The sequence below is a fragment of the Pinus tabuliformis genome, chromosome 5_2, assembly GCF_031772625.1.
Source record: "Pinus tabuliformis cultivar Carrire ecotype Pingquan chromosome 5_2, CPIR1, whole genome shotgun sequence".
In the NCBI taxonomy this organism is placed as follows: domain Eukaryota; kingdom Viridiplantae; phylum Streptophyta; class Pinopsida; order Pinales; family Pinaceae; genus Pinus; species Pinus tabuliformis.
In genome coordinates this window covers 11,180,750-11,201,427 of record NC_142306.1, presented here as the reverse complement: position 1 = coordinate 11,201,427, position 20,678 = coordinate 11,180,750, and the positions used below count along the sequence as shown (strand labels likewise).

At 35.6% G+C, this 20,678-nt stretch overlaps 1 pseudogene; it reads left to right on the top strand.

Moving 5' to 3' along the window:
• Window positions 1-2,033: 2,033 nt before the first annotated feature.
• On the top strand, window positions 2,034-20,139 carry LOC149157225 (chaperonin CPN60-2, mitochondrial pseudogene; annotated as a pseudogene).
• Window positions 20,140-20,678: the final 539 nt, after the last annotated feature.

Below are 20,678 nucleotides of genomic sequence, written 5' to 3'. Positions count from 1 at the left end.
TATTGGAATGTAATGGTCGAATTTAAACTTTTAAAAAAGTTGTTTTGCTGCCATGGTGTAATATGTCATTCTTATAGAGTTTATGGTTGAAGGTTTATAATCTTAATAAGGGTCATCGTTAAAATATTGCCACTATTCTGTTGTCTATAATTGTGCTGAGAAATGCGTTAGAGAGGATTCAATTGTTCACGACTGTATTGAGAGAGCCCATTGGTGTATGTTTATTTGTCACCACGTCAAATTTTATTAGAAGAAATTGCATGCTTAAGGGATTTGATAGGGAAGTTAAAATAATGAATCGATATGTTTTAAGCTTTAAATATGTTTAGTGGATGATAGAAGAATATCAATTTAGCTATCGATATTTGAACCTGTAGGAGCTGTCTTTTGAATATCATTTTAGCATAATCTAGCATACAAAATGAAAAGGTAAAGCATTACTCGTGCGATGGGTATAGGGTTTTATGGGCCACTTATCTAAATTAACTGGCCACCCATCAAATCCGTGGAACTCAAGTGGTTTATCGCGCCTGTTTATTTCGTTTATTTGCGATTATTTTAATGAACTGCGTGGAAATTTTGAGAACCAGACAACTTGACTTCTATGAATATAATTACATTTGTTTAATAAATTGTGAATATTGCTTGTATTTAACTAATAAAATACCTGAATTAATATATCACATGCCTTTAGCGGGTTATTTTGGCCTATTATGTAGAAAGATGGACTCCCTTTACGTATGATTATGTTTTTAGTTCTTACTATTCGGGAATTTGTGTGATTTCCCTAAATAAATGTATTCCTATAAATTTGTATGGTTTGTTTTTTATCATTAATGTGAGACAACCTTGTGGTAGCCCCACCGGGGGCTCCTATGTAGAGTTACATTCAATTGGTTTTGTCTTCCTAATTTTTAGTTGGTACAAGAGCGTCAGGGTTGAGTTGACCCCGTGTGGTTGAGACAAACGCGGTGAGCCTTTGTGGCTGAGAGAGACTCGTGAGCATGGAGCCTCCTCTGTTAGTGAGTGCATGTGTGAACATTTGTTGGTAGAGTCAAGATATGCCATATTTATGCGTGGAGCAGCATGATCGCATTGGAAGGTTGCATTGTCCGTTTGAGGATAAAGCCAATGTCATGCACGAAGTGGAGCGTAGTGGATCTTGGCGTGGACCAGTAGAGGTGAGTCAAGTTGGGATTTGTTAGACAAAGAAAGGTCAAAGCTGACCTATGAACCCTCAGTCAATTGTACAGTGCACACATTTGGAAATTGCGCAGCTTTTTTTAAGTAAAAGTGAGAAATTTTGCACGTTCTATGCAGATCCTATTTTACTGGAATTTATAATTTGGTTAAACTTCATTTGTTTTTTGTTTGAAGCTCTCAAGCCTTTGTTTAGATTTAATTTCAGCGGAGTGTGGAATCCTAGCCGCGTCGTTGTTGGAGTCGGGGATTTGTAAATCGGGGATTTGTAAATCAGGGATTTGTGGAGCTACTGGAGGTGCTCGTGAAGAGTGGAGCAAGAAGTTGTGTGATGTTGAGATTATGGTTTTTTGGAAAAATGAGTAATCCACTTGCAAAGACATACCTGAATAAGGCCAATAAGTTGCACATATCCAATTATGTTAATTGGAAATTCAAGATGCAAGCACTGTTGGAAGGTTATGGTGTTTGCATGATCACTAAGGGAGAAGAAGAAAAACCTGCTGTAGGTGTGGCCATTGCATCAATTCAATATTCGAGAAGCATGAGAACAAAGAAAATGTACTATTAAGAATGTCTGTGAAAATAATATAATTCCTCATATTCGTGATTGTAAAACTTCGAGTGAAACCTGGACTACACTTAAGGATCTATATGGAACTAATAATACAAATCGAGTTCTCTTCCTTAAAAGTAAGCTCCTATATATTAAACTGGAGGAAAATGAATGTGTTAGTGCTTTTGTTTCAAGAAGAAAATATTTAAAAGGTAGGCTCATAGACATAGGAGAATCAATACCTAGTACTGATCTTCTGACAACCACATTAAATGGAATGTCAAAGGACTATCAGATGTTTATTACAGGTCTTGCAGTAAGGGAGAAAGCTCCTACTTTTGAAGAATTCACAGGTATATTGATCCCAGAAGAAGAGAGGCACAAGAATTTAAAGCTTCTGAATCCAAATTTAGCACTGTTAGAAAAAAAGAAGTTCTTCAAAGGAAAACAAGGAGGAGGAAGTAAAGGTGGAAGTCTATTTTAGAAAAGGCCATTTTCAAAACCAAATCAAGGTATGTCATATGTTATAAATGATTCTGAAATAAAATTTTTCTATTATGGTAGAAGTGGGCATCTTGCCAGAGACTGCTATAATAAGAAAGGTGATGAAGATAGGCATAATAAGCACATAAGACATTCAAGACATTTTGTAGGAGAAGGCTTGAACTCTGATCTTAAAATATTAAGTTGTTTATGTCTAATGTTGCATTGTTTGCTGAAACAGATGATGTTAATGCTTGGTTTGTGGACTCTGGAGCTTTGATTCACATGACATGCAATAAGGATTGGTATGAAAACTTCAAGGAAATAAGAAATGGAAGAAACATCTACCTTGGAGATGATCATGCACATCATATCATGGGATATGGAGATATTCCAGTGATGTTACCAAATGGAAGTCTCAAGCGTATTCATAATGCTATGTATGTGCTCAAGATCAAGAAAAATCTGATTTTTGTGTCCACAATCACAAATCATAATCTGAAGGTTGAATTCTTCAAAACACATTTCATAGTAAAGGACTTGTTGGATCACTGCAAACCAGTTGCTTCAGGAGTCAGGGTTGGAGGCTTGTGCATGCTTGATGTCACCAACAAAAGTCATCAAACACTCAATTCTACATCAATGTCAACAAAAAGTCTTTGGCATGAGAGGTATGGTCATATCAATTATCATGATTTGTTGTTGTTGCATAAACGAAGTATGGTTGAAGGACTCATTATGTTAAAGAATGAGTATGATGCTTGCGAAGGCTCTGCATTAGGAAAATTAACTTATGATATGAGGATAAGATATGTTTAAAACTTGTGTATTCCGATGTTTATGGACCTATGTAGACCACATCCCTAGGAAATGCTTATTATTTTTTGTTTTTCGTTGCTGATTGCATAAGGTACACTTGGGTGTACTTCCTTAGGAAAAAGAGTGATGTCTTTGAGTATTTCGAAGAATTCATAAACATGGTAGAGAATCAAACATGGAAGTTCATAAAGATCCTTCATTTAGATAAAGGGGGAGAATATAGGTTAGGGAACTTAGTCAAGTACTGCAAGGATCATGGAATAGTGCAGGAATTACTCCACATCAAAACAATATTGAAGAGAGGAAAAATAGGATGTTGGTGGAGTGTGCATGGGGTATGATCAAATGTAAGAACCTCTCAAATTATTTTTGGGCAAAGGACATTATTATTGTTGTTTATTTAAAGAACAAAAGTCCAACAAGGCATCTTGATCTCAAGACCCCATTCGAAGCCTTGTATGGTTTTAAACTTGCAGTTCATCATTTGAGGGCATTTGGGTGTAAGCCCTTTGCACATATTCTGAAGGAGAATAGAAAGAAACTTGATGCTAATGGTATCAAAAGTATTTTTGTAGGACATTGTTCATAATTTAAGGCAGATAAATGTTTGATCCATCTACCCACAATGTATTTGTGAGTACAGATGTAATTTTCCATGAACATGCATATGAATGCAACAAGGATAAAAAATATGAAAGGTGGCACAAACTTCTTGAGGTTGAAAACAATCAATGAGAAGCACAAAACAATGAGCAACAAAAGCTTGACAAAGAATCCAGTGATATGGACATCACCAGTAGTTAGAGCCCATCTAGAGGTGGAGAAGTACCTTCAGAGAAAAAGGGTGAAGATAGTGAAGTGCGACTGAGATCCACTTGACAAATTCTCCTACTTGAGGGGTATAAGGAATATACCTCGACTACTAGTGTTTTGAATGTCATACAACCCATGAGTTTTAATGAAGTTAATGAACATGAAGGGTGGAGAAAATAAATGGAAGAAGAATACGAAAAGATAATCAAAAACAAAATATGAGAAATTACTGAATTTCCTAAAGGAAAAGAGCCCATAAGATGAAAATGGTTATACAAACCCAAGTTTAAAGCAGATGAGAGTATACATAAATATAAAGCTATATTTGCAGAAGTAGGGTACTCACAAAAAGAGGGTATTGATTATGCATAAACATTTGCACCTGTAGCTAAACTAAATACTATTGGATTGTTAATTTCATTAGATGCAAAGTATCATTGGAATTTACACCAATTAGATGTAAATTCTTGTTTTCTAAATGGTGATTTAAAGGCGGAGGCATATTTGACACAAATTGAACGATTTGTGAAAAAGGGGGAGGAACATTTAGTTTCCCGATTAAAGAAATATTTGTATGGGTTGAAGGAGGCACCTTGGTCATGGTATGGAATGATAGATTCATTCTTTGATCAATAGATTTTTATGAGAAGTCAAAGTGATCCGAATATGTAAACCAAATTTGATACAAAAGGGTGTGTAGTGTTGGTTTCTTTTTATGTTGATGATCTAATTATTACAGGAAATTCAGTCAAACTAATTGATGGAATTAAGAAGCAGATGTCACAAGTGTTTGAGATCAAAGATCTTGGTAAGTTACATTATTGTTTAGGTCTGGAAGTGTGTAGAGATGTTGGTCAATCTGTTGTCTCTTAGGGTAAGTATGTCAGAGAATTTCTTAAAAAGTTTAAGATGGATGAGTGAAAAGCATATTTTGTTCCAATGCAACAAAATGTGAAACTTCATTTTGATGATGTCTTAAAGAAGTTTATGGTACATTATATAGGCAACTAGTTGGAAGCTTGAATTATCTTATCACAACCTGATCTGACATAGCATACCCTATTAGTGTGTTAAGTAAATTTTTGGCTAGACCTTTAGAAAACCATTTGAGAGCAGCAAAAGAGGTACTTCGATATCTTAAAGGAAAATTTGATTTTGCTCTTAAGTATACTAATTCATTTGATGTTGAGCTGACATGTTACTCATATTCATATTGGGATGGTAATCTAGATGATTGAATATGTACTACAGGTTATGCTTTTAGCATTGGATCCAGGGTTATTTCGTGCACCAACAAGAAGAATCCTATTATATCTTTGTCATCTACTGAGGCAGAGTATAAATATTTGTGTGCAGCAACTTGTCAATTTGTTTGGTTGAGGAGAGTTCTTCAAGGCATTGGAGAAGAACAAATGAAGACCACAATTATCAAATGTGACAACCAGAGCTCGATCAAGGCGGAAAATAATCCAATGTATCATGCAAGAACAAACCATAATGATGCATGATTTCATTTTGTTAGAGAGAAGATAGAATCTAAGGAAATTTGTCTTAAATATTGTAATACTTGTGCAAATGTTATTGATATTTTCAAAAAATCCCTTGGGAAGATGAAATATGAATTGCTTAGGGAGAAATAAGGCATGGAGATTAATCATTTCTCCATTAAGAGGGGGACTTAGAAATAATGGAGAAAGTTGTTCTATTGTTTCAATTACATTTTTATTCACGATTTAGTTCCTATTATTCAAGAATCTGTTTGACCTGTGTAACTGAATGAACTCCTATAAATTTGTATTGTTTGTGTTTTATCATTAATGTGAGACAGTGCCGTGGTAGCCTTAGAGGCTCCTCACATGAGGTTTGCAAAGTTACATTCAATTGGTTTTTTCTTCCTAATTTTGATTGTTTTGAATATATGATCCAGGTGGCTCTAGACACATGTAAAAGTCCTAGAGGACTCAGAAAGGGTCAAAATTCAAAGCGGTTGGATTGCTCCCAAACTAGCACCAGATCAAAGTGCTCGCCGGCCTCATTCCAACGGTGTGAACGTCACTCAAATCCGAGGTCGTATGGAGGATATAGAGCCAGCCAAAGTTGCGGTCAAAGTTGGGCAGTGGGCCAAGTTTAAGTGTCCTATAAATTCACCATCAACCGGCGTGGAAACTTAGCTCCCGAGAGTGGACAAAATTGTTGACTCTTTAATTTGTCTAATATCCCTTATATTAGACAAAATAAAAAGAATACCTATTATTAATGAAAAATAAAAAAAAATAATGTGATGAGGTGGCGAGCCATGACCCCCACCATCCCCCCTCCCAATCCAAGTATTAAAATGAATTTTTAATTAAAAATGGGCCAACAAGCCAGGCCCCCACCGACCCCAACCACCATACCCGTGCAATATTGTTATAACCAAAACAGTTTATGTATGGGCGATGGGCAGGTCACCTCCGGTGGACCCAGCCCAAGCCCCGCCCTTACGCCACTTGTTACACAGTGAGTGACAGGGTTTGAACCCACCCGACCCGATCAGATGGCTTGCCACTCAGGTGCCCACACCTTTAAACACCAACACTCTTATTAACACCAACAAAAATAAACTTCCCGGAAAATGTGGACTCTTTGTTCATAAAATGATATGCTGATAATAGGAGGGACGGGATTTGATCCCCCGACCCCTCCTCAACCACTTGTCATTTTTACCAATGCGCCAATGGCTGAGTCTTGGTAACTCCACTCGAACCCAAGTATATTAAACTCACCTTTTCAGTACAGTGGGGAGGGGGAATGGGGACTAGAAAGCCGAACAGAGGAATGAATCAAAAATGGAGGCGTGGCAGCACAGAGGGGGTCCACTCTAGGCACAAAAGTCGAGGTAGGTTCCCACAATATTCTATGGAATATTCTCATGTAGATTCTTTGAGGAGTCTTGAAGATTGCTTGGGAGGTAAAAATTGATTTTATCAGAATGTAATCAAGTTTACAACCATTTTTTTTCATATTTTCACAAGGAACACAATAGCGAGGTAGGGTTCACCTTTTGAGAAGCTGATTTGCAGATTCCTAGGAGATGAGTATCTTTAAGAATCTTGAAGGAATCTTCGAGATTCCTTGGAGGTTGAATTTTCCGAGGTCCAAAATGCAACCAACATTATACTCATTCTTCTTAGAATTTCGCAAGGATCTCAATGGCAAGATCAATTTTCTGATTTGAGTTGTAGATCTTGAGTCAACCTAAAGGATGGAATCACGAGAGAATCATGAGGGAATCTAAAATATTCCTATAGGTCCAGATTTTTCGGTGTTAGAATTCAGAAAATGGATAGTTGACCTTACACCACTCAACGAAACAAATTCAATGGTGAAGTTAGTTCTTGTAGCTAAGACTTTTTTTTTTGGCCATTTTCCAGATTGTAGTGACAGTGTGAGATTTCAGAGTGTGGACAGCTCTCTTATGCCATGAAACGTCACGATTTCGATGGTGCATTCAAATCCAACAGCTGAGTATTCGATTCTTCAGCCAGCATCACAGTTGAGGTATATGAAGTGTTGTTGGTATGTACTTATTTGATCATTTGCTGTGAGATGTACTATGTTGTTTCGATTCCTACTTAATGTATGATGCAAAATCTTTGTGTTTATTTAATTTGAGATGTGTTCATCATGGATTATTACATATGTGTTGATTGATATCACTTTGTTTCCATGATGGTAGGATATTTATTATCACCATGCGTATTTTGGTTGAGATCCATTTGATGCCATGATAGTGGGATGCTCATTGTCACCATGTGTAAGTTTATGTCATGTTGATAGGAGGCCTATTGTGAGTAATAGTAAATGTAGCGGAATGTCTCATGGAGAGACTTTTCCACTCATGTAGAGGGCACATGTCCTTGTATGACATAAAACATAGTCCTTGTACATATTCACCATTTCCAACATTGAATGAAGCATCCAACGCCATCTTGACACCGGGCCCGGAGACGTAGTCCACACTAGACGAACTCCGTTATCAATGTCTCATGTCTATGATTTTATGATTATTATTATGTTTCCATTTTCTTAAGCATGCTTATATGTTCATTTACACTCTGTTAAAATTCAACTCTAACCACATCACAAGAGTAAACAATCTTGGTTAAATACAAAAGTTGAGTCAACTCGGATCAAGTTTGGTATTAGAGTAGTCTCCGTGTGGATGTGAAATGCGAGCATGAACAATGGAACGTGCAGCAATGGAGGATGACAAATCAATGTGCGATACCATGCTCAGAGTGTCCAAAAGGATGGACATAATGTATGAAGCTCTACAAGAAGAGACAGAGGAAAAGAGGCGATTGCAGCTCCAGTTGTGAGCCACGGAATAGGCCTTGGAAGAACTGAAGTACAACAACTAGAGTCTTCAAGTAGATAACGCTGAATTGAAGATTCTTCTACAAGAATTGAAAGAGGAGAAACAAAGGTTTCTATGACAAATGCAAGCTAAGGATGAGACCTTGGAAAATATGCAGCATGACCCATGTGAGGTAAAAAGTAATTCTTTGGCTTCATGTATGTTTCTTGATGATGATTTCGTTGTTTTTGAAAATCATACCACAAGAATTGGCTCCAAACTGCTGAAGAGAATGGGGTATGAACAAAAATGCTTGGGCATTAATGGCCAAAGCATTTTCAACCCCATCAAAGTAGAGGAATTACCATATCAGGCAGAACTTGGGTATGTCAGAGAGGAAGTTGGGGAATGTGCTAAGGCAGCCAGCAAAACACCAGCAATAGATGATGAGAATCCCTCATTAGTTCTTTCTAACTCGGTAGTGGAGGTAAAAGACGTTGATTTCCATTCAATTTCATCTTCACATAGTATAATTTATGTTTGAAATGTGGAGATACCAATTATAGGGACAAACTTGATGCTTCTTACTAGGATGAGGTACAAGGAGGAAGAATAACATGGTGTTAATAAGAAAGGAATAAATTAGCCATTGGTGGTCATTCAAATACCTCGATTTGCAGGCTTGGGATACACCGAAGGAGAATCCTCAAGGGTGTTAGATGCTTTCATGACATTGTTGAAATCATCGAGGAAAAAGAATGATAGGAACACATAACCATCATCCCATGACAGTTCCCATTGTAGGGAAAGAGCTGAGGCAAGCTCTCATTCCCATAATTACACCAGTGACAACAATGAGAGGTATAAGAAGTCTCAATATTCGAATGTTCATTTCGATTACAATCATGTTGTTAACAATGGACATAAATCATGGCATCGAAAAACATGTATGTTTTTTGGTTTACATAACCATGTATTTGATGAGTGGTGGAAGAGAATGGCAACGCGAAAAAGGATGAGGCGTGAAAGACCCTCTCAACTGTAGGCAAAGAAGAAGGTTAAGAAGATCTGGAGGAAGAAGACTTATTGCAGTCATTGCGACAAAGGTGGCCATCAATGGGCCACATGTTGGAGGCTGCATCTAGAGCAGCACATTAAAGAAAAAGAATCTGAGCATGAACCATATGAAATGGTTGTTTGACCAGCGAATGTGCCACAAGGAGGCGACCCATTCACCTTGATAAGTGAAAAATGGTTCTTCTAGGCATGGTAGAATTTCCTAGTCTTATTTTTTCCAATCATGTGTTGCATTTTAAACTGTAAAAGAGATGATGTGTTTTTCATCACTTCTTGTAACAAAAATGATGTCTGGTCTTATTTTGTGTTGCATGTTAAACTGTGAAAGTGATGATGTGTTTTCCATCACTTGTTGACGCAACAATGATATTTTGGCCTTGTTTTCATATCTGGGGTATTATTTCCATTTTGATGTAAACTTGACCACCGAGTATGTGTTATAAACTCGTGGAAAGTATGGGATGCTTGGGTCATTAGTTGGTCATGTAAATTAAGCATGCAATTTGTAGAAATGTACTACAAGTTTGCAGAGGGTGCAGGTGTCGACTCATCACTTATGGCTCCGCAGGACAAAGGTGAAGGAAAAAGGAAGGGTGACTTATCAGACATTTGTAGTGCACACAATGTACAAAGAAGTTGCATATTATTTTCATTCTCTTAGAGGGCCGAACTCTCCTCAGTGGGGAGGATTGATCTAGGTGGCTCTAGACACATTTATAAGTCCTAAAGGACTCAGAAAGGGTCAAAATTCAAAGTGGTCAGATTGTTCCCAAACCAACACAAGATTGAATTGCTCGTCACCATGATTCCAACGGTGAAAACGACACTCCAATATGAGCACATGTGGAGGAGATAGAGATAGTCAAAGTTAGGTAGTGGGCCAAGTTTAAGTGTCCTATAAATTCACCATCAACCGGCATGGAAACTTAGCTCCCGAGAGTAGGAAAAATTGTTGCCTCTTTACTTTGTCTAATATCGCTTATATTAGACAAAAAAAAAAGACTTATTATTAATGAAAATAAAAAAAAATAATGTGATGAGGTGGCGAGCCATGACCCCTGCCACCCTCTCTTCCCAATCCAAGTGTTAAAATGAATTTTTAATTAAAAATGGGCCGACATGCCATGACCCTCGTCTGCCCCAACAATATATGTATGGGTAGTGGGTGGGCCACCTCCGGTAGACTAGATCCACGCCCCCACCCTTATGCCATTTTTTACACCCTGGGTGGCAGGGTTTGAACCTGCCCATCCAGAACGGCCGACCTGCCGCTCGAGTGCCCACACCTTTAAACCTCAACACTGGTATTAACACAACAAAAATAAACAACCCAAAAAACCTGGACCCTCTGTTCATAAAACAATATGCCAAGAATAGGAGGTGCAGGATTTGATCCCTTGATCCCTCCTCAACGACTTGTCATTTTTACGAACTAGCCAACGGCTCAGTGTTGGTAAGTCCACCCGAACCCAAGTATATTAAACTTGCCTTTTTAGTACAACGGGGAGGGGGAATGGGGAACGAAGAGCCGAACTGAGGAACAGAACCAAAACGGAGGTGTGGAAGCACAAAGGAGGTCTGCCCTAGACACAAAAATCAAGGGAGGTTCTCAGAATATTCTAAGGAATATTCTCATGCAGATTCTTTGAGGAATCTTTAAGATTCCCTAGGAGGTAAAAATTCATTTTTTCAAATGTAATCAAGTTTACAGTAATTTTTTTTTTTTTTTTTTTTTTTTTTTTTCAGATTTTCGCAGGGAAAGCAATGACGAGGTCAAGTTCTCATTTTGAACAGTGGTGTTACAAATTTCGAGTGGAGGAGAAACTTCGAGAATCTTGAGGAAATCTTCTAAATTCCTTGGAAGCTGAAATTTTCCACATCTAGAATGCACCCAACTTTATACTCATTCTCCTTATAATTTTGCAAGGATATCAATGTCAAGATTAGTTTTCTGATTTGAGTTTCAAATCCCTAGTCAACCCAGAGGAGGGAATCTTTGGAGAATCGTCCCAGATTTTGTCGATGTCAGAATTTAGAAAATGGATAGTCGATTTTACACCTCTCAATGACACAAATTCAGTGGTATAGTCAGTTTCACAACTAAGCCTTCTATTTTTCGGTCATTTTCCAGATTGGAGTGATGGTGTGAGATTTCAGAGTGCGGACAGTTGATCTTATGCCATGTGATGCCACGATTTCGATGGTGCATTCAAATCAAGCAGGTGAGTATTCTATTCTTTAGACATCATCATAGTTGAGGTATATGAAGTGTTGTTGTCATGTACTTCTTTGATCATTTGCTGTGAGATGTACTATTTTGTTTCAATTCCTTCTTGATGTATGATGCATAATCTTTGTGTTTATTTCATGTGAGATGTATTCATCATGGATTATTACGTATGTGTTGATTGAGATCCCTTTGTTGCCATGATTGCGGGATACTCATTGTCACCATGGGTTTTTTGGTTGAGATCCCCTTGATGCCATGATGGCGGGATGCTCATTGTTACCATGTGTAAGTTTATGTCATACTGATAAGAGGTTTATTGTGAGTAATAGTTCCTATAGGAGAATGTCTCGTGGAGAGACTTTGCCACTCATGTAGAGGGAACATGTCCTCGTATGACATAAAACATAGTCCATGTACATCTTCACCATTTCCGGCACTGAATGAAGCAGCGAATGCCATCTTGACACCAGGCGCGAAGGCGTAGTCCACACTGGATGAACTCCATTATCAACGTCTCATGTCTATGATTTGCTGATTGTTATTATGTTTCCATTTTCTTAAGCATGCATATATGTTCATTTATGCTCTATTAAAATGCAACTCTAACCACATCACGGAAGTAAAAGATCTTGGTTAAATATAGAAGTTGAGTCAACTTGGATCAATATAAATCCATTTACTTATACCTCCTCAATGGCCAAACAACAATGTTTTTCTCACTCCAACAATAATACAATAATGAGGCTAAGAGTTTTTTAAAAAATGAGGAAGAGATCCACATTATTAGCCAACTTCAACATTGAAATATGGTTTAATTCTTTTAAGTTTGGGTCTTTTTGCATATTTTTTTTGTCTTTTTATCAAAACTTAAATGGGCATATCATTAGTCGACCTCACATTGAAATATGGTTTGAAAAATATATTTAAATGGATTTTAGATATGATTAAAATTTGTATTAATGGGTATAAAAATGTTTTTTTTTTTCAACAAAACTCATTTGTATGAATTGAACCATTGAATCATATATTAAGTGAATATGTGTTTTTCTTATAAGAATAGGATAAGTATTGATATTATAAACTCAATATTATAAACCTTAATATTCAACTCAAAATTATAAACCCTATACATTATTTCCTATAGTATAAACCTTATGGTTGTAATTTGGAGATATACTTTGTAGTTGGGATCGTGACTAGAATTTCACTTTTTGTGGAATAGACTATTTAGAAAGAACTAAAATAAAATTTCAAATTCACTGATTTAAATTAGTTATCATAATTCATAGTAAGTATATTTGAGTTGGGTATGATTGTGAAAAATGGCATAGTTTGCAAGCGAATTGTATGACCAATATTTTAGTGGTTGATATGTGGATTCAACACCCCTATTGGAAATAGTAATTACTCTTTCATGTAGTGCAGTCTATATTAAGAGTGTTAGTTAATTTGAGTCAGTGTAAGTTAGTTCAAGTTCAATCTATATTACGAAAAGTCTAATTTAGTGTGAGTTTTCATGGAACAATTAGATAGATTTAAGTCAAGTTAAGTTAGAAATAACATGATTCAAAATTTAGTAAGTTAGAGTTTTCTATACTCCATATTGGATTCATTTTAGGTAAATTCAATTTTGTGTCATCAATAGAAGAGCATCAACTCATACTTTTTGTGTGTGCCAAATTCTCCCTTTCCTCCTCTGCCTTTCCATCTAATTGGTATCAGTGCTAGAAGATCTAAAGGGCCAAATAGTCTGTAGCCGTAGCTTGTAGATCTGGATTGTGTGAGTGATAAAACAACACTGAGAGGGAAAGGTTAGGAATAAAAGAAAAATTGTCGCAGCGTTTGGTGAGAGTCGCTACCACCAAGTATGAGAATCGATAAGGGTTTGAAAACACATCCATTTCAGGAAGTCGCCAGTGTATTGAGTAGTTGTCGTCGGCCAGCATTGCCACATCCAAACAGAGCATACAGGGGAGAGAGCCACCATAACTTGTAGTCATTGGTATTGCGAGCAGATCGCAAGGTGAAAGAAACATTTTTTTATATCGTCTAAGGTTTGAAGTTATTTCATTTCAATGAATTTATTTTATTTTGTTTGAATTATTTAAAAAATGATCACAGTTTGATCAAACAATCTTATTCTAGAGTTTAAATGGCTTATTAAATGAGTTTGATTAAAAAAACAATTGAGATATTGAAAATAATGGGTTATTACATGACTATGAAGCACTTTTCATGGTATTACAAAATCTTTTGTTATAAAAGGTTATTAAAGGGAATTTAAAGAAAGGTTCTTTTAAGAGGTTGTGCTAATTATTTTTTTTATTATTATTAAAAATAAATAAAGGTCAATGGTATAAACAAGGATTTTGATAAAATAGATTTAAAAGGAAAGATGGTCTATAAACATTTTCTTGTTTTGTCAAGCATGATAGTGTTTTGGATGAAGATTGTGCCTTATGAGGGTGCATATTAAAAATCATATTTTTTTCGAGGGTGATATAAAAGGAAGCGTCATGCAATAAGAAATCCATATAGAAGATAGAAGAAATTTAACAATCATGGGTTGTAAAGCTAGACTAAAAGAGATAAAAAGAAAAAAATTTAAAAGAATAGGCAGAGATTGTTGCCATGTTTAAAGATGTTTGGGTTACATCCTAGGAACAGAGAAGTCTAGCAGAAGATGAAGACGAGATAAAGGGTGATTGGTGTATTGTGGATATGCTACCACCACCTATGTTTACTGGTAAAAAATTTGATTCTTGGGTTATCAAAATGCTAAGTTTTCTTCAAATCAAAGAGTTAATTAAGTTTCAATTTAATAGCTCATATGATGAAGTGTGTAATTTTTTATTTTTGCATTTTATAAAACAAGCATTGGATGAGAATTTGTTTTTCATTGTAGCAAAAGCTCCATCTTCCAAGGAAACGTGGAAGGTCCTGGAAGAAAATTTGGTGCAAGGGGGAGTGACATTCAGTAGCACGTTATGTCATAGGTAGAGAAGTCTATAATAGTAACAAAAGAAAGCAAAGACATTAAGGGATCTATCTATATAGCCACACAAGTGGAAGATGAATACGATGAAACAAAGATTGCAGAGAGAGGAGTTGAAGCCTTTGTATGTGAAGAAAACTAAGAGCACATAAATGTTTAAGGACTCCACTGTAACATGGAAAATGAAGATGACAGTGAACCCCTCTGTGATGAGACACATGTGGATGATGAATGAAATGTAACATGTGAATTGGTGAACCTAGCCATAGCTGATGAATTTGGTGAAGTTGAAATAGCTAATGTTCACATGCATTCTCAGATATCCTACAATATAGTGCATGAATATTATAGTGATGTTAACTTTGATGAAGAAAAGTTAAATAGTGATGTGTGGTTGCACATAATGCAACAAAAAACTCTTATTGATATGTTTTTATTTGGTGAAAGAATCTCACTTGTGTGTGGGAGCCAAGTGGAAGATAATATGTTTGGAGCAATAGAGGTTTGTAAAGGAGTAGAAGATAAGGCATAGAAGGAAGAGGAAGAGAAGAAAGCTCTCATTGAGGAGAATAAGGAACATGTTTTTAACATTGTTTTGAATGTGCAGGTGTTCAAAATAGCATGGGTGCTCAAGTTGAAAACAAAGTTGTTCATAAGTTTGAAACATATTTGAAGCTCATTGAATAATGGATTGAAAAGCTAATTGAACAAATTGATGATAATATTACATCAATAGCTCAAAGAAAAAACTTAAATTAAATGGTGAAAGAGAAAAAGGAGAGCGATTATCATTTTACATGTAAGCCTAATGATTATTTTGAGTGTGCATATTACAAGAAAAAAGTAGCAGCACCTGATGATGAAAGTAAAGGGCAGGACGTGGAAGTTTCTAAAGATGAAGAAAACGTCAAAATAATATTTGATCAATGGAGTCAAGAAGAGATTATATTTTTCTATCAAGAAATATGCCAGAAAAAAGATCATGAATATGAAGCACAAGAAGTAGAACGAAGAAGGCATATTGAAGATGAAGAGAGGTGTCAACCATCGAGGATTGAATGAATCTTTGAAAATGAAGCTATAGAAGATAAATTCAAAAAAAATATAAGAGAAGTCGAAAAACAATTGCAACATCAGCAAGTGAAGAAATATGGAGCCTACAACAAGAAAGTGCAACAGAGAATATTGCAGTTTCGAGGATATAGAATTTGGAAGAAATGAAAAAGAAAATTCAAAATTGTAAAAATTTTGAGTCATTGTAAGCCTAGCTGAGACTTAGACTAGAAAGTGTGTTTAAGTGATGATTGAGACAATTTTTATTCTAACTACAGTACATGTTTGAGTTATGATGAGTCTTATGGTCATAATTAAAGGGGAGTGTTGGAAATAGTAATTACTTCAGCATGAAGTGCAATTTATATTAAGAGTGTAAGTTAATTTGAGTAAGTGTGAGTTAGTGCGAGTTCAATGTATATTTGGAAAAATATAATATAGCATGAGTTTGCATGGAACAACTAGCTAGAGTTTAGTTAAGTCAAGTTAGAAATATCATAATTGTAAATTTAGTAAGTTGGAGCTTTATATACCCCATATTGGGTTCATTGTAAGTCAATTTAACTTTGTGTCATCAATAAAAGAGAAACAACACAGATTGTTTGTGTTTGTCCAATTGTTTCTTTCCTCCTCTGCCTTTTAATGAACCCCAATGAGTGAAACTACATCAATTATTGGAGTGGGGGTAGTCTGCCGCCCTATAAGCTATTCGGCCCACATCTTCCAACCAATTACAATCCATCCCATTTACAAAATGTTAGGCATGCATATTGGAGTTGGTGATCACCCCATGCGCCTACGACCATTGATCTCAACATCATAGGTCATATCGTCCACCATTAATCAATTCTCTCAGTGTGCTACCCCACACAATAACACCACCATAACATAAAAGTCAAAAGTTGCTTCTTTTGGGGTTTATTTAGAGTCAAGGGTTCTAGCTACAAGGTCACATAGTTGAAATCTCTATGGTGATTTGGCCTTAGAATTGATGTCGCGGAGTGGGTAAGGAATTAAGACCGACCAATGTTTTACATACATAGGTTGAATATTGGACCTTCAAGACAATAGTGTCTATGGTGTGAATTTTTGTTGGTTATTTGATCAATGTTGGTAGATAAACATTTCGAATGTGACTATAGTAATTCGGGGACACTGCTAAAAGCTTGAAGGAATATTATGAATTGTTCCATCACAACAACGGATTCTAATATAAATATTCGTTTAGTTTAATTAATTCCCCTCCATTCTATTTATGTAATGTCACATATTCGCAATATACACACTGAAATATATATATATATATATATTTTGTGGGCATATCAATCAGCTTTCATATCAAATATATTAAAAACAATGATGTGTAAGGCTTCTCATTCATATTTCGTTTTCTATTTATTGGATTTGGTTGCTTGTTGTTCCTGAAGTATAGATACTATCATAATTATTGTTGCATGTTTTATTCATTACTTTAACAGAGATAATCATTTTGGTATCTTCTTTTGATCGTTGAACATAACCATTGTGGTTCACAGAGATTCAGAGATGCATTTTTGTCCTCTATTTACTTTCCTTCACCAGAAATCTTTCACAATGATTGGTTGGAAGATCATTCAAATCTCTTAATTAATGTTACGTTCAAATTCATATTACTGTATGGTCTCCGCTAGGAGATGACGCTTTTAGGGTTTGTCCTCTGAGATTTCCACAACAATAGATGCAATCGAGGCAACTACTACAATATGTTATTCATATTGATTAGATATTAGCATGGATATCTTTTAACCTTAGATTCATCAAGATTTTAGAGATGTCAAAAATGGTGAGGTTTACATTCATTTAACTTGACCCCTCTCTCTCTATATATATATTACAATTCCCTAGTTGTAAAGAAATCTTTCGGGAGTGCATTGTGCACTATACAAGAGTCAAGATTTTGATACTGTAGTGCTCTAGTTATCCTTATTTTTTAAACTATTAAAGCTTGAAGTAGGTATTTCACGTTTACCCAACTATAACAAAATAGTTCAGTAGTGCATTCTATAAGATACAACATTTCGACACTGTAGCACTCTGGTTATCCTTATTTTGTTAAATTTTAAAACTGCATCTTCCATGAGAAATTCTCAAATGTATACTGGATGCATCATCATTTTTCCTTTCATAATGGAAATTTCTTAGCTACAAATGAAATGCATGATCGATTGTTTTTCATATTGTTTAGTTTGTCTTAATATTTTTTGTTGTGTGCTTTTCCTGGTGGTTGTTTTTTATTTTGGTCGAGCTCTTCACTACTGTGTGTTGACATCAAACGTTTTTTTTATATCTTGGTGTCTATTGAAAATCACAAGCAATGTTTTTTTTATATCTTGGTGTCTATTGAAAATCACTCATAATTAATATCCAAATTAAGTGCATACAATGTGATGCGCATTTTTAATAGGATTATCGGGACATGGAGAATCAACTCCACAATTCAAAGAAAAAACCTTTAGAGTATATTTCTCCTTTCAAGGAAAAAGAAGTTATTTTGATGTTCACAAGAAGCAATTTCCTAGTAATCTAAATTGAAATTGATTTTCACATAAATATTTAAGTTGGCCCTATGGAAGCAACAAAGTCGAAGCCTGAAGGTATATTAAAGGATGTGTAAAAGCAAAAGGAAAAAATAAAGTGGAAAGGACCGAGTAGTCAATTACATCTTAGATATGATTTAATCTGACCACTACTACTTTAATAAACAAGTGTTGAAGGCAGCGGTATTCCAGACCAGGTAGTCAAGTCCAAACGTGGTGAACAATGGTTTTTTAAATTATAGCAGCAATCTTTTAATTAGAATGAGCAACAACAAGATTTTAATTGAAATGAGAAGGAACAAGATTTAATTACAATGAGAAATACCTTTATTTTCAATCTTTATCGCATACCATATTAAGCTAAACGTACTGTTAATGTAAGGTTTGTCTTACGCTTATTCTAAAAATTTGTTGCTTATTTTTTGGTTAGCTTATTCTATGGTTTTGTTTTTTGCTACACTTCTAGTGTTTAATCCTGAAGGTCACGACAAGGTACGAAGAAAGAACCCATTGCGCCTAAAAACAATTCTCAAAATTAAGGAAGTAAGGAAAAATATATCATATTTGGTGTTGAATCCCGAGTTGCAATGTCGCAAGGTGTGGAAGAACTGGCGGATGCTGTTAAGGTGACAATGGGACCAAAGGGTCGTAATGTTGTTATTGAAAAAAGTTATGGTGCTCCAAAAGTAACAAAGGATGGTGTTACTGTAGCAAAAAGTATTGAGTTGCGGTGAAAAGTTAAAGAATGTTGGTGCAAGTCTTGTGAAGCAAGTTTGCAATGCTACAAATGATGATGATGTTGCAGGAGATGGCACTACTAAACCATCCTTACTAGTCCAATATTCATAGAAGGTTGTAAGTCAATTGCAACCGGGAAGAATGCAATGGACTTGAGACATGGCATTAGCATGCAACTTGATGCAGTTGCCGCACATTTGAAAAGTAGAGAAATGATAATAAGCAAATTCAAGGAAATTTCACAGGTAGGCACCATCTCAGCAAATGGTGAAAGGGAAATTGGTGAACTGATTGCCAAAGCATTGTAAAACGTTGGCAAGGAGGGAGTCGTAACTATTTTAGATGGGAAGATGTTGTATAATAAATTGGAGGTTGTTGAAGGAATGACGTTAGACAGGGGTTATATATCTCCATATTTTATCACAAATGATATGGCCCAAAAATGTGAATAGAGAATCCTCTGATTCTTATACATGAAAAGAAAATTTCAAATTTGAATGCAGTTGTCTGAGCAATGGAGATGGGCTTGAAAAAGTAAAGAGCTCTTCTGATTATTTCTGAGGATGTAGAGAGTGATTCACTAGCAACCCTAATTCTAAATAAAATTTGTACTAGAGTGAAGGTCTGTGCAATCAAAGTTCCAATCTTTGGAGAAAGCAAAACAACAAACTTGGAGGATCTTTCTGTACTTACTGGTGATCAAATGATTATAGAATAACTTAGCATGAATCTTGAAAATGTTGAAGCTGATATGTTTGGTTCAGCAAAGAAGGTAACTGTATAAAGGATGACACTATTATTGTTGATGGAGGTGGTCATAAGAAGGCTATAGAAGAAATATGTGAGCATATTTGGCTCGTGATTGAAGCCATCATAAGAGACTATGATAATAAAAAGTATCACGAGAGGTTGGCAAAGCTTTCAGGACGAGTTGCAGTTTTAAATATTGGTGGAGCTAGTGAGGCAGAAATAGCGGAGAAGAAGGACAAAGTTGCAGATGCCTTGAATGCCACTAAGGAACATTAGAGCAGGGTATTGTGCCAGGAGGTGGCATTTCTCCTTTTTATGCGGAAAAGGACCTAGAAAAACATCATGGTACTAACTTCGATCATAAGATTGGAGTGCAAATTATTCAGAATGCATTGAAGATGCCTGCATATACGATTGTTGCAAATGTTACTTACTGTCAAAGGTGTAGTGGTTGTTGGGAAATTACCAGAGAGATATAATCTTGACCTTGGCTATGATGCTGCCAAATAATTTCTTCTTTCTTCTTGAAATCCCTTGTTTATTATTATATCATTTATTCAAAGACCATATAGTTCACATTAGAACAAGTTATCTTAGTTTTGGTGAAGAGAATCATAGAGGAATAGATAAAAGAAAATATACAAGAAATTTAATAAAGTAGCCAAGCCAATCAACAACCTCTGGACAGTTCAATCCTTTCCAGGAACGCCAAAATCATATCCAACAAGGAATTGATGGATCAAATTAGAGGAACTGAGTTTTTTTGTAACTTATGGATCAAACGCGAATTTTAGTTTAGTTGCAAGAATATAGAACTGTCTGACCTGTTACGTAGTATTTAATTTTTCTTGTTGAGGTGTTTTTTTAAATTAAAATAATAATGAATGGTTTCAAATACTTAATTTCAATAGATAGGAATATATAAGAAAGTAAGTTTGAAATAATTATGATGGACTTCATAACACTTTAAACCTCAGTAAACTAATATGAAAAATTCAATTTGTTCTGATACGATGTTCTTGCTAGAACCTTAATTTCAGTAGACAAAG